Consider the following 11,371-nt stretch of genomic DNA (forward strand, 5'->3'; position numbering starts at 1 on the left):
CGTGTATATATACACGGTTACTGTAGCTCATGTATAGATTATTTTAATATTTCTAATTTCGCTCCTTTTTTTCTCTCTCTTCTCCATCTGCTCAACCAACCCCTCATCATCTTCTTCCTCCGATACACACTTCCACAGACAAAATAAAAAATCAACCACCACAAAACCAACAACAAAATAACCCACAGACACCACAAAATAACCCACAGACAAAATCCAAACCGATCGGCGTGCTTGGATCGGAGCTGCGGAGCGGAGTGGTGGTGCGGAGTTGCGGATCGGAGCTCGTGGGAGCTCGGATCGGAGCTGCGGAGCGGAGCTTTGGATCGGAGCTCGTGGGAGCTTGGATCGGAGCTGCGGATCGGATCGAAGCTGCGCAGCGGAGCTTGGATCGGAGCTGCGCAGCGGAGCTCGGATCGGAGCTTGGATCGGAGCTGTGCAGCGGAGCTCGTGGGTATTGAGATGGGTTATGGGTAGGGAGATGGGCTGAGAGAGAGAGAGAGAGAGAGAGAGAGAGAGAGAGAGAGGGAGAGAGAGCAAAATCAGAAAAAATGATGGTTGAGAAAAAAATGAGCTGAGAGAGAGAGTGCGCGCCTATATTAAGAGGTAGCTGAGGAAATAATAAAAAAATGGAGAAAATTGATTATTTAAATAAAAGTGGTGATAAAATAGATGAATTGATGTGGATGATTTGTAAAAGAGGATGTGTAAAATAGAAAAAGTAGGTTTTTAGTGTAAAAATTGGTGTGTAAAATACACGGACTGATGCGAATGCTCTAACGCCAACAGTTATAAGTTATAACAAGATGCAGTAATATAGATTTCTTTGGTTTAGAACATGGGACAATTTGTTTCTCAAAAAAACAAGGAGTAAATTACAAATAGCATCTTTGAAGTTCTGAGATATTTGAATTTTATACTCTAAAATTTTAAATTTTGAATTTTGCCCCTTAAAGTTATATTCCATTTGCATCGGCAACCCTTCTATCTATATTTTCCGCTAAGTGTACATAAGCTTGCCACTAATGTTTAATTCGTTTTATAAAGCAATGTTACGTCATTTTTTTAGCCTATAAAATTTTTAATAATTAAAATAAAAATAACATAATATCATTTTATTGGACAAAATAAACAAGCATGGCAAACTTATGACACTTAATAGAAAATATAAATAGAAGGGCTACGAAATATAACTTTAATGAATAAAATCCAAGTTTTAAAATTTTAAGGTGTAAAATCTAAACATTTCCAAACTTTAAGAATACAGTTTGCAATTTACCCAAAAATAAAAGAACATTGCAATATTTTTGTACTCATTGGAATACAATTTAGGCCTGAATGTTGGCCAAAGTCTAAGGAATCCAGTAAAATTACCATGAAATTAAATGTTTAATAATTACCACAAAATCTTATTTACATATTTATTTGTATTAATGATTAGATGAAACATCAGGCAGCTTCATGATGGGGCAGCCTTCAATACCTCAATTCTGTTTACCATGATTCAATTCTGTTTCACTATAGAAATATGGGTCTATTGAGCTACCGGAGAAAGCCATGGTAGTCTCTATCCAAAAAGAATACAGGAATGTATATACTGTACTTTCATTTAATTTTCTATAACAAAAATTTTTGATTGACAAAAATGAACAGCCTAACCTCAGACCCTAAAGATCTTCAACTTCAATGACAGCATACTTACAACTCAATTTTTGTTTCCTTTAAAAAACAAAATGCCTGAATACATCTAACAACAACGCACTCTATAGATATACATAGGATTGCTCTGCTAGACTAATACTTATGTTACACCCACACAGACAGCATCGAATGAAATTGACTTTGATTTTGAACAAGGCCGCCAACAGGCTCTTGTAGTATATCTGTCCTGGTGGTATAATAATGGTATCCATGTCTTTTGTGTTCCATATCCAGTAAAACAAATATCAAAGGTCTAAAACTACGACTTTATGAGGGGTTTGAGCCCATCACCTTCCCAACCAAGCTTGAGCATTTGATCCACCACTTTCAAACTCAACTGCAAGCAAAAGGCAGCAACAGTGTGACAACATTTCAATTTAGAATATGCATTTACAGTGATTGCTACTTATTTCCTTTTTCTTTTTGCAGGGTAAAGAAAATCTATTCTGTTCTTAAAATACTGTTTTATAAAACAGAAAGTTCATTTTAATTAAACAATTTTGCTCACATCAAAGTAACAAAATAAATCAATGTACAATAACAACAATTAGAACAGTAAATAAAAACTAAAAGGCTGAGGAAATCTCTTTTTCTTTTGAATATCTATTGTATTCCGTTATAAAGATGAAGGCGCTCAGGTAATTGAAAGTCTCAAACAGAGTCAATTTGTTCTTTGCTTAAGTGGGACAACCACCCTCAGTCCCCAGAAAAGACTGAAAGCATTTGCTGGTTGTTAGCAATGTCCTTCATAGATTCTTCAGTTTTTTTTTTTTTTTTTTTTTTCTTCTTTTGTTGAGCATCATATGTTCTTCAGTTAATCAAATGAAAAAAGATCATTTAACAAAACATTTGAGCATGGTTATCCCCTTAAACAGTGTTAAAAGGAGTCGAAGAAGATTCCCCAGCTCAAATAGTAGCATATTGCTCTGCCATGGAGTAAGCAATAACAACATGAAATACAAAGAATAACATAACATTTAACTTACAGCTGGATCCGTGAATATTATCAACCGTTTATCTGCAGTTGACACCAAGAGATTCGTGTTATCCTTGTTTAGAGCCAGAGCTGTAATATCTTGCCCTTCACCAAGCTCCAGTATATGAAATACCTGCAGGATTAGGTATTATTGCCTGTTAGTAGGGCATGAGCCAACTTACTCATGAGTTATGACACCAANAAAAATGAATGAGCTTCTCTACAATAATTTTTTTGGTTTAGTCAAGCTTTGTTTTCTTGTGAAGCTAAAACGGTGTGTTTGAAGAGAACAACAATTTAGTCAAAATTTAAAGATAAACTCAAACAACAGTGACTCACCGTTTACTGCCTCTTATCTTCTTCTTCTTCTTCTCTCTACACGAATTTTTTTTCTTCTTTCTTTTCCTCCCAAATCACCGATCTGTACTGTGATTCAGCTCCTTCACAACCCAGCCTTAGCACCGATCTCTTTCTACTAATCCAGATCAACAAAAAAAAATTTGAAACCCAAGAACATTTGCAGCCAATCTGCATGAGAGAAGAACCAGAAAAAAAAAAATGGAGAGGGATTTTCAACTATTATATGAATCAAAGGTCTGGTTTTTGCTTTGGTTTTTCTCTCAACTCATACTATAGGTGTTTACATTCTCTAAATTTATCTTCTTTATAATTTCCTTGATTTCTTCTTTTCATTTGCTAATATGGGTATTTTGGGTTTCTTTTCTTCTAAACTTTTAGCTGCTGGGTTTGGAGTTGTGTGTGCGTGGGTTTCTCCTTTCTAAGGTGAGAAGATATTGAAAGAGGGAGAGAGAAACAAATCATAAAGAAAGGGGATTTGGTTCCATTTTTGGTATTTTCGGCTAACACACTATAGGTTAGTGCTCTCTCTCTCTCTAATATTTTCACTTTGAAGTTTCACTAATCATAATTTGGTTCCATTTTTGCCTAATCCCATGTTATTCTCTCTATTTTTTAACAACGGGAAAAACTGGACTGATGATACAGACCTATGCACCAGAGACAAAACCAATTTTGCCAAAAAGAAAAGCTACCTACTCCATTCGATTGTAAAGTTGCTGTTTTTCCATCAATTTCATAGCAGAATTTGTGCTTTATGTTTCTCTCTATACACATAAATGAATGATCCTACTAGTAGAAAGAATAAAAAGAACCATACAAATTATAATATTCTAGAGGAATATATCAATTGTTGTTGTTTTTGTTTCCGGTAATGGTGGTGGTGATGTGTTTGGACATGGGGTTTGTAATCTTCCTCTTTTTTTTTTTTTTTTTTGAAGTGCTAATTTGTTATATTCAATTTGCAGCCACCAAACTGAGCTATTTGATTCAAAAGTAGGGACTAATCTTTTGGATATTATCTCACAAAGGTAAGGTATGCTGTGTTTTTTGGTAAAAATGTTAGGTCTTTGAATATATATATATATGTGTGTGTGTGTGTGTGTGTGTGTGTGTGCAAATATTTGATATATTGATTCTAGGCATAACGTGATCAGTGATCTGTAATCAAATTAATTGTCACTCAAATTAATCTCTTTTCTTCTTGTTTAATTCATTTTCATCATGGATTTTGGATTTCATCTCATCTTTTTTCTATCTAAAAATGCGCTTCTGTCACTTTCTCTTATTTAACTCTATATTTCTGTTATTCTGGAATGTTAGTTTCATAGTTCTTGGAGTTTTGGGAGAATGATCAATTTTGTTCTTTTATTATTTATTTTAAGTTTAGTTTGGCTATTGATCTAATCTTTATATATATATATATATATATCTTATATTTTAAATCTCTTATATTTTAAATGGGAAATCTTACACTATGTGATCTGAACTTCTGAAGCATATTTGATATTTGTATATTAAATCAGTGTGTATGACTAAATTTTTTACCTCATCTATGAATATTAATTTTGAACAACATCATCAGAATTCTGTTAAGGTGCTAATCCCAATCCCTATCCTAGGTCTTTTTTACAAATTTGGCTTGGAAAATTATTTGCATTAAATCAAGTTAGCATAACTAAAAAGAGCTTGACCAAACCGAAGTGCCAATTTATACAAATTATCAAGGATCAGATTCTATTAATCTAGGCAAACCCTAACCATGGCAGAATAGGTTTAATCATATCTCATCTCTCTTTCCCCCTAATGTATATTTTGATTCCAAGGCTATTTTTTTGGTTATAATTCTAAAATCACCATTTATGTACATTGCAGATGGAGAAGGTTTGAAAGTGTTCTTGATTCTACCCAAAGTTTTCCTCGTGTAAGATTTCACATTTTCATTCGAATATGGCTATATCCATGCTTCTTTTCTTTGCTTTGAAAATGTTGCATGTGTGTCTTTTGAGATGAGAATGGTTAAGAGCAAGATTTGGATTTGTTTTCTTTTACTATTCTCGCATTGTCTAATTTAGTCAATTGAAGTTTGTGTAATCAATTGGAAGGCTGTTGGTTACTAAAACTGGATAAGAAGAAAAGTATAGAGATCTAACTTTCGAAATTCTTAGATCTTTTGGGTTGTGTGTGTGTGTGTTTTTTTTATGTGTGTGTCTGTTCAGATATGGGGATGGTGAAGGGTGAGTATTAAAATTTGGATTTGATTTCTTCTGTTTCCTGACATTTTCTTATGTAAGCAAATGAAGTTTGTAAAATGAATTGGAAGTCTATTTGGTAACTCAGAAAGGATAAGAAGAAAAGTTATTAGTGATTTGAATTTTACAATTCTTAGATATTTTGGGTTATAAGTTTTTTTTGGAGTTCAAATATTATCTTTCCCCTTTTTTGATTCTATTTTGCCTTATCATTTTTCACTTATTTATTTATTTTATTTTATACTTTTTTGTAATTTGTAATTAAATTTTTGTTTAATATAAGAATATCGCATAAATATGTTTTTGTTAATAGTTGTGCAAATGTGTGGTTTTTCCTCATTCGTTACATTTTATAGGAAACTACATAATACTTGCTTGTGGTTTAAGCGGATTTTGGCTTTGGAATATTTCAATTTCATGGTTCACAATTGTCATTAAGACAAATGATATAGTAGATGTTTAAATGAAATTTCTATTTGCAATTTAAACTCAGTTCAACCATAATTTTGACTCTCTTTTTATTTCTTGCCACCAAGATAAATAGAAAACGAAATCTAACTTACATGGTTTGTTGAAATTATGCCCTCTTTGTTAAAGCAAGAAATTATGTGAATGTGACTTCTTTAGAAAAATGTGCTTCTTGGAGTTAAAGCTCCTTTCTTGCTTGTCAAGCCACAAGAATTGTAAACAGTAATTAGGAAGCCAAGGAATGGACAATTTTGATTTATGGCACATCACATAATGATATATAAGGTTGCATTTGTTTCCTTTGGCCAAATATCATTTTTTTTCTAATATTTGTTGCATGGTCTTTTATATATCACATCTATATGTGTGTGTTTTACTATAATTTTGGCTTTTTAGAAAATAAAAAATAGAAAAGAAAGTGAACTTTTTACTTGTCATGTTGAAGCTATTAGCTTGTGTAAGAATTAAATTATAATAAATCTAGAAGGTGACAAAAGTATAAATTAATGAAGTGGTACAAGTTTTGTTATTTAAGGATGTCTTTTGGTAAGAGAAAAATGGAAAAGAAAGTGAGCTTATTACTTCTCTTGTTGAAGCTATAAGCTTAGTTGAGCTGATGTGAGTTCAATTATGAGAAACTGAAGAGGGTTGAAAAAAGAAAAGAAAAAAATAATAGTCCAGATTGTGTCATTTTGGATTTTGGGTCTTTTAGTAAGAGAAAAAATGGAAAAGAAGGTGACTTATTACNTTTATTTTGATTTTGGGTCTTTTAGTAAGAGAAAAAACGAAAAAGAAGTTGAGCTTATTACTTGTCTTGTCAAAGCTATGAATTTAGGAAGCTGAGGTTAGAGTTAAAATATGAAAATCCCAATAGAAGAAAGAAGAATGAATTGCTTAAAAATTTTCTCTCTTTCCTATTCTTAAGTAAACAAATGGAGAGCTTAAAAATTTTGCCTCTCTAGGAGAGGTTGTTCAATTTTAGCAATAAAATTAAGTGAATGCTTTATTTTTAATTATCAATAAGGATCAAATTGTCATATGAGAAGCATAACTTTAGGCAAGGAATCGATGGTTATTATATTTTTTATGTTAAATCTCTCAATGCTAAATTCAAACAGTTTTACCTCATTTAAATTAAGAAGCTCTAAAAGATTGAAACAAATGCACTTAGAGAAATTAGCCTGTCACTTGGTGATATTTTTCAACTCTATGATGGAATTAACTTGAGAATAAAAAAATTAAATTGATATCTTCGTTCATTCAGAGAGAGAGAGAGAGAGAGAGAGAGATTTTTGTGAATCAATTAGCTCATTCCTTTTTGGATGTTTTGATTTTGTCTCTTACATGTTGTTCAATTTAGTTTAGTTTAGTTTAGTTTAATATTACAAATGTTATAGAATTATGAAATTAAACTGTTGATTGAATATAACCTTTTTTTTATATATATATATATTTATATAATTCGAAGTTGTGGAGAGGCAATTTGAAGTTTGAACCCTGATGTCTCGATGAAAACATAGGAGGTGGCAACCAATTGAGTTACAAGGTCTTGGCTAATTGAATATAGTTTTGTTTAGTTTGGTTATACCATTACAATGCATATTAGGCATCCTTTCCAAATATGTAGGAGAAATGTTTTAATATATTTATCGATTTTGTTTTGTTTATACCATATTAGGCATTTTTCCAAATATGAAGGAGAAATGTTTTAATATATTTTTCGATTATGTTTTGTTTGTATGTATGTAGGGTGTAGTAAACAACATTCATTCCTTTAATAGTGGTCACCTAATGTGCTAAATGGAGGTGCCAATTCATGAAGGTTTTATGGCTTAACTCAGGTACTTGAGAGCCTAAACCTTTGACAGAGTAGAAAGTGTGGATTACAAATGAGATTAAGAGTATACAAAATGAGAGAAAGATCATGTTTATAAATTCTTTATGATGTTTTGAATTTTGATGGCATTCGAAAAGTACATTGTTTCATGACATAGAATAATGTGTCTTCTTTAATTAGGATTTGATTTAGAAGTGGGTTTGATCTAAATTGGAATTTATATTATAGGACAAGCTGATAATGGTTCTATATTTGACTTTATGTGACTTTAAGTATAATGGCAAGCACCTCTTGCAGTGCTGCCTCAACTAGTACTGAACTAAAGCTCAATTGCTTGAAGAGGTAGTGCTGGACAACTTGTCCAACTACTCCGTAAATTAAATAATAATAATAAAAAAAACAAAAATAGAGAGAGAGAGAGAGAGAGAGAGAGAGAGAGAGAGAGAGAGAGCTCTTGACAAACAAATACGACAAATTTGAGGCCGCTGTTTTTTAAAATAAAAAATTTATTTAGTTCGACAAATTTGTAACATGCAAGACTTGTTCTTCTTATTTTATTTTTGTTCATTAAAATGATATATAATATTTTCATAGAAATTTAAATAATGATTGTTCTTGTGGTTCAAACAAACAATATGTTCGGGGGCCTTTTTTGGTTGCCCAGCCACATGTGGTCCATTGGAGGGATGACCTTACTAGGCCCGGGTTCCGTTTGGGGAGTTGTGACCAGAACTCAACATCGGGTCACATGGTCCAACAACTACCGCCGTACTTTTAAGCCTACAAAGCCATTTAAGCCAAAGTCTAAGGATCACGATAGTGGTCGAATAAATATATAATATGCGTTTGATGTGATAGTTTTGATTAGTAGTTGTAATAACAGTTGAAATAAAGTAGCATTTATTTAGAGGTAAAGTGAGCATGTACTTAATAATGTAAATTTAATGATATAGAAGCAAAGTCACTTATCTTTGTATGGTTTATAGCTCCAGTTGTGTAGCATCAATGAGCTGATAGGATTCCAGTAGAATGCTAGCGGTAGGAGCCAATTAAGCTTGCCCCGCTTATCATGCATTTAAATAAGTTTAAGCTTTGGTTAATAGTTGTAATAGTAGTTGGAATAAAGTAATATATATTTAAATGTGAAGTAATCATGTATTCAATGATGTAAATTTAAAGACATGGAAGCAGAGTCACTTATCTCTGATGGTTTGCAACCTCAGCTGTACGGCTTGTGTGAGTTAATAATATCCCAGTAGAGTGACCCCAGCGGTAGAGAGTCAGTTTGCCATGATAACTTCAAGACTGAGAGGGAAAAATGGGTGCAACTGGAGGGAGAGAGAGTATGTCCAGCTGTGTGTAGGGGCTGGTTAAGCTTGCTCCTCTTATCATGCACTTAAATGAGTTTTGCTCTTAACAATGCTCTTTTAGTTGTTGTAAAGTTATAAATAGTGTTGCCTTCCATGAGAAGGGCTTTTATATGGAGCATTTGTGCCTTTTAAGAGAAGGGATTTATGTAAGATAGATTTGTGCCATCCATGAGAAGGGCTTTTATAAGAAACTAGCTTATAACCCGCACAGTGTGCGGGATACTTCTATTTATTACAAAAGGCAAACCATAGGTGAAAATTTAAAAATTTCATAATTAGATAATACAAAAATAAAAAAATTTAAAAAAAAAATTGCAAGGAAAAAACCTAAATGCAAGGAGTTTTACATAAAGACAATGAAATGTAATCTTGAAATTTCTTGCTCATTCAACAAAATTTGAAATAGACCCAAAAAAAAATATATGTTCTCCTTCATCACACATGGACTCAAAAAAATGAAAGAAATTAATTTTTTCTTTCTTTTGACTCCAAGAGTTAATTATTTTTTTTCTAAAAAATAGAGTTAATTATTTAAAGCATGTTCCAAAGTTCCAAAAGATCAACAAAATAAATTCAAGGTGGTCCAAGAGAGATAATTGTTGTCTTTGTTTTTGCTAGAAGTACCAATGTCTTCAACTAACAATAATTAATAATTAAAATATCATGAAATTCAAATCCTATAGTAATAACCTATGAATTACATCAACTACAGTAGTAAATAATCTCACATAATTCACTTAGCCCAAAAAAAAAATCACATTTTCACTATAAGAGTGACTCCAAAAATGTAGTGCGACTAATTTATACCAAATTATTAATTTCACTTTTTTTTTTTTTTTTAATAACAATACCTACTACACCAATGGAAAATGCAGACAATGTTTATAATGTAAAAATATGAAAATGTAAGAAACCTTAGGTGAAGCCTACCAATTCTATTAAGCAACAAAATATTGAATAGAACCCAAACGAAGGCAGTTTAACTGTGAGAAATCTCAACCATGTATAAAAATCAAACCGAATATTACAATTTTTTTGTATATAATTGAGAAATCTCAACCTTGTATAAAACTGAATATGTTATTCATTTAACTACTGATATAGATTGTCTATTTAAGGTAGCAAGATCATGCGCTCTTCCAGCAACCTCCTCATCGTAATATTCACCTGTATACAAAATGTAAATAAATGAATACACAATTTATATGAGATAACACATCTATTACCAAGTTATCCCCCATAAGTCTATGGAGATGTAATTTCTTTATGTCCAACTCTTATGATTTAGATTTAATGTTATATCTTTAAATTATAAAATGCAACTTTTATATTTCAGTTATGGTTTAAATTTTGATAATGCAATTTTCATGAGATCCTCTTCTCAAAGATGTCACTCAGATTAATAACAATGGGCTGCAGGCATCAAACATGTCTATGTTTTCTACTTTTAACTATAAGGATTGGAAACATTTTCAGTCCCCACTAACAAACCCATTTTAGTAAATAATGTAACTCAAAATATTAAGAAACAAATTAAGCAAGATGAATATAGTAATTCCTCTCCGTAACCTGACAATTTAAATAGACAATCCAATTATTTTTACACAAATATGCAAAATTAAAGATCAAAGCAAATCATTGTATCAAAAGATTCAAAACCCTCCGATTCAACAAATTTGAAACTCTTCACCACAATCTATGAAAGCACAAAATCAAAGAGATTTTAATAAAGTAAAAACTATACATTGGTCATACCTTATCTTCTAATACTTGGATTGGATTGCATTAAGAAAACGCCTTTCCACCTACAAACCCAAGGGAAAAAAATCAATAATAAATGAAGAGAAATAAGTAAATCTAAAATTGTTCTGGATGAAATTTGAGTGAAAAGTTTGTAAACTCTTAGGTTGAAATGGTCATTCAAGAAGCATGATGCATATGCAGAGGCAAAAACTCTTATACTGATTGAAAAATTGCCCAAAACCATATTAATCATATATCCAAAACCAAACCAAATCAAAACAACTACACTAAGCAGAAGTCATTACTAACTGAAATACCTTTATTGAAAAAACACCTAAACATAAGCACTCAATAAGACAGCAAGAATAAATAATTACACTAAAGTTCCTCAAATTTTTTAGGTTTTGCTTCAAAATTTCACAAAGAGACAGATTAGATAATACACACACCCAAGTTATGGAATTCATGAAGCTTTTCACCCATTATTATGTAATCTTCTATTCATAAAATAAATAAATAAAATAAAAGCATCTATAAGTACTCAATCCAAAACACTAAAACATACACAATAAAAACAAATGAATAAACAAAATAAACAAAACTAATAACAACATTAAAAAAAAAAAAAAAAAAAAAAAAAAAACAAAAAAAAAAAAAAAAAAAAAAA

General features: G+C 31.5%; 3 long non-coding RNA genes across 5 annotated transcripts; 1 reads left to right on the forward strand and 2 right to left on the reverse strand.

The window, feature by feature from the left end:
* Positions 1-1,488: 1,488 nt before the first annotated feature.
* On the reverse strand, positions 1,489-2,871 carry LOC136067394 (uncharacterized). The gene is made up of 2 exons (XR_010628865.1): positions 2,688-2,871; positions 1,489-2,038 (listed from the first exon to the last, which is right to left on the reverse strand). It is a non-coding gene; the product is annotated as an uncharacterized LOC136067394 (long non-coding RNA).
* Positions 2,872-2,944: 73 nt separating this feature from the next.
* Positions 2,945-6,402, forward strand: LOC111992194 (uncharacterized). 3 transcript variants are annotated; one of them, XR_010628867.1, is made up of 4 exons: positions 2,945-3,271; positions 3,416-3,744; positions 4,003-4,065; positions 4,910-6,402. It is a non-coding gene; the product is annotated as an uncharacterized LOC111992194 (long non-coding RNA). The 3 variants fall into 3 exon arrangements; XR_010628868.1 differs by having other exon boundaries at positions 2,952-3,313; positions 3,416-3,551; XR_010628866.1 differs by having other exon boundaries at positions 2,955-3,271; positions 3,416-3,551.
* Positions 6,403-9,939: 3,537 nt separating this feature from the next.
* Positions 9,940-11,365, reverse strand: LOC112028292 (uncharacterized). Its single transcript, XR_002884602.2, has 2 exons — positions 10,717-11,365; positions 9,940-10,128 (listed from the first exon to the last, which is right to left on the reverse strand). It is a non-coding gene; the product is annotated as an uncharacterized LOC112028292 (long non-coding RNA).
* Positions 11,366-11,371: the final 6 nt, after the last annotated feature.

Source organism: Quercus suber, unplaced genomic scaffold (assembly GCF_002906115.3).
Source record: "Quercus suber isolate HL8 unplaced genomic scaffold, Cork oak 2.0 scaffold_70, whole genome shotgun sequence".
NCBI classification, from domain to species: Eukaryota; Viridiplantae; Streptophyta; class Magnoliopsida; order Fagales; family Fagaceae; genus Quercus; species Quercus suber.